The 3,376-nt window shown below is 36.3% G+C and overlaps 2 long non-coding RNA genes across 2 annotated transcripts in view; both read left to right on the forward strand.

Moving 5' to 3' along the window:
- The window catches only part of LOC105680286, a 4,508-nt gene extending 3,518 nt beyond the window's left edge, over positions 1–990 (forward strand). Inside the window, exons 2-3 of the long non-coding RNA XR_004461041.1 lie at positions 357–497; positions 550–990. This is a non-coding gene — a long non-coding RNA (uncharacterized LOC105680286). The remainder of the gene's footprint in view (positions 1–356; positions 498–549) is intronic.
- Positions 991–1,175: 185 nt separating this feature from the next.
- Positions 1,176–2,437, forward strand: LOC112212192. The gene is made up of 3 exons (XR_002945999.2): positions 1,176–1,288; positions 1,927–1,994; positions 2,363–2,437. It is a non-coding gene; the product is annotated as an uncharacterized LOC112212192 (long non-coding RNA).
- The last annotated feature ends 939 nt before the right edge of the window (positions 2,438–3,376 follow it).

A 3,376-nucleotide genomic window follows, 5' to 3' on the forward strand; every position in this document is an offset into this window, starting at 1 on the left:
TTATATACAGGGTGGTTGGTAACTGGTGGTACAAGCGGAAAGGGGGTGATTCTATGCGAAAAAAGAAGTCGAAAATATAGAATAAAAATTTTTCGTCTGAGGCTTTGTTTTCGAGAAAATCGACTTTGAATTTTCGCTCGGTACGCGTGTGGTACGTTATAACGGATCTCACTGTAGATCGTTGTCTTGATGGAAAATTAAAAAAAAAATTTTTTTTTAATTTTTATTCTATATTTTCGACTTCTTTTTTCGCATAGAATCACCCCCTTTCCGCTTGTACCACCAGTTACCAACCACCCTGTATATAAATATATTTTTTAAACATTGGGTTTGGGTATTTTATTCTGTTACCTCAGGTGACTACACAAACCGGACTCCATTTCTTGCGCAAGATGGTTGCCAGATGTTTACACATCCTTATTTCGGACCCTGAAGAATCTCCATGACTCACTGTAGATCTTAGCATTTTCATAGTTAATTTCCTTCAGACCAAACAGGTATCTTTTTAGTTGAAGTATTCTTTATATTTATTGTCTTGTCCAATTAGAGTCAACGACCATTGTCCTCACCTTCCTAGTCAAAATTACCATCAACGAATCCGATGGTACCGTGCGCTAGACACACTCATCAATAGTTTTCCTCTACGACAACATCGTCATCAAACTTCACTGGTTTTTCATCCTTGCATCAGTCACATCTCTTGACTGGTTTTCCGTCCATTGACCAGTCATCAATTTAACTTGTTACTACAAAGTTGTTAGAATAAAGTGTATATTATAACCTGTTACTTCAGTGCTATAATCAGTTCAACCATCTCTATTATTCTAACTGAAATAGGAGATCGACCAATTCGTGGCATCGATTATGAAATCGCAACGGGAATTTACGACTTTTGTTGGCGGGCTTCTTGGCAATCGCGTCTCCCCGCGAACGGTCGAAAAAGCTAGTGCATCTCTCAAGAGGATAAAGCCTCTCTAGGATCTCAGGAATTTTTTTTTTTTTTTATTATTTATTAAAATTACAATCAATTCTCGCGTTGAGAATTTTCAGTAATTTTTCTAGTGTGGCGCAGTAACATGGCTAATTATTTATAATAAGTTAATACTTGTTATAGATAAGTATAATTTGTACGTAAATATTGTAAATAAGTAGATGTTATTTAATTTAAATAACTAGTTGAATCTGTCGTTTAGGTCTTAGCGGGTAGTGTCTCTTTAGCCTGCGAATCTGGTCCGTCGTATCAAGTAGTCCAGTGATTAGGGGCTTTCGGTGTTAGGATCTCAGGAATGTAAGTACTTTTATATATTGTATTTCAATTTGTTCAATTTTTTGTATTTTGTTTGAATTATTGTTAATTATGAAATAAAAATGATTGATAATTTAGAAAGCTATAAATGTCTTTCTTTTAATTGAAATAAAGTTTGAAAGTGTTAAAATTTAATTACAATAAGACTTTCTGGTGCACATAAAAAATCACTGATGTTTTGATTTCAAACTTTTATATTAGAGTTTCAATTTATATACTTGTTGAGATATGTATAATTTTCTGTGCTCGACTAGGTTAAGTGCGTAGTAGAGATATTTGTATGCGAATATCAGTGTGTGGAAGTATGTGTGTCCGAAGCGTCTCGAAAACAGATGAATGTAAACTCCACAGTCGGTTAAGGGTCGTCGAAGAGTCGGTTTACAGTCGGATATAGAAGAAAGCGCTGAGACGCGTGCAAATGTGTATCGATGAATATATAAGGAATCGTCCATGAAATAAATACATTATTATTTTATTATTAATCCTCAGTGTAAATTTAGTGTTCCTATAACATTATTTCGGCCTCAAAGATCCACAATTCTCAACAATACTTACTAGAGTTTATTAGAATTTCGGTCTTTATTATTGCTATTGGTCATTATGTTTATGTTTTATTATAGATATATCACTGCTTCAGCTTCTTCGTCTTCTTTGGGAATGTTCTAACAGTGGCTCAAAAGCCAAGAATGTAAGTATCTTTACATATCGTACTTCAATTATGTTTATTCTGTATATTTTTTTTTGAACACTTTTTGTTTGATTGAAATTTTGGATGATTAGAATCTTCTTAGGTTACTCTCCTATTAAAATAAATAAAGTGTTAATGTCTTAATATCGAATTATAAAACAAATGGAAAACGTATTTAAATCATTAGATTCTTAATTTCTAGATTTTAAAATTTCATTCCAGGGTTTCAGTTTTTATACTTATTGAAGTTTATTAGAATTTCAGTCTTTATTATTACTAATGTTACGAATTTAATAAACTTCTACTTTTCATTATCTCCAACTTTCCAAATAATTAGCAATCACTCATTGTGTTTTGTTCTGTAACAGATTTTGCACAATCTCTATTTCTATCATTGGATTTTCAACGGTTCCTGTCTGATGTTAATTTTTTAGGTTGGTTGGTGAGGAAAGGTGTTAACCGCCCCCGAGAGAGAGTTACTAGTGGGAAGCATCATATGTGAAAAAACTAACTTTCCCGTAGTAAGCTTTAAAAACGATTCAATAAAGAGATGTTTGTTCGGTCTGAAGGACCTTAGCTAGCAAATTCCTGAGATTTATGATGGATCTTTAAGACTATTGAGGGTACGCAGTAAGGATGAGCGGACAACTGGTTCCCATCTTGTCCGCGGTGTGTGGCCTGGTCTAGGTAGAGTGTCGCCCGACGTAACACAATCCATGCTACTTTTTTCGTAATATTAAAATTTCAATAATTTATTAAATCAATAAAGTAGAGTTATTATAGTTTTAAACGAAATAATAAAATATACAATAAAAAAGACATTAGTCTGTTAAGTAAAAATTAGACAAACTAATCTTCCTTTTAGATCAGGATTTTCAGATTTAACCTTTTCCATGCCTACTGTTAGGATCTTATTCACGTGCCCAGGTGCTACTTGAATACCAGGAGCATGACGAGGGCAGTCTCGTCAAAAGAGGGGCCTTCCCACTCCACACTGGACACGGAGAACTTACAGACGGAAGAAACTACAGAGGAAGAGGACCTAGCCGAAGAGATGCGAACATCTACTACGGCGGACATAGGAGCGGAACTGATCCGTCGAGCCGCAGAGGTGACCAAGGTTGCCGAGACGAGAACTATCGCTGCGGGCGCAACAGAGATGGTGAGGAGAATAGATCGTGTCTGATCCGAACTAGTTGAAACAGTCGAGTCTGACCCATGGGGAAGGCCATACAGGACGGTGACGCGAAAACTTCGCGCGAAAGGCCCTCTGGCAACGATAGAAATGGAACCTGCGCTGCTGCTGCGGATCATCGGGACGCTTTTCCCCCGGCAAGAAGACAGTGCGGCAGAACGGTCGCGGGAAACGACACGGCCGTTGG

This window comes from Bombus impatiens, unplaced genomic scaffold, assembly GCF_000188095.3.
Source record: "Bombus impatiens unplaced genomic scaffold, BIMP_2.2 scf_0131, whole genome shotgun sequence".
Taxonomy (NCBI): domain Eukaryota; kingdom Metazoa; phylum Arthropoda; class Insecta; order Hymenoptera; family Apidae; genus Bombus; species Bombus impatiens.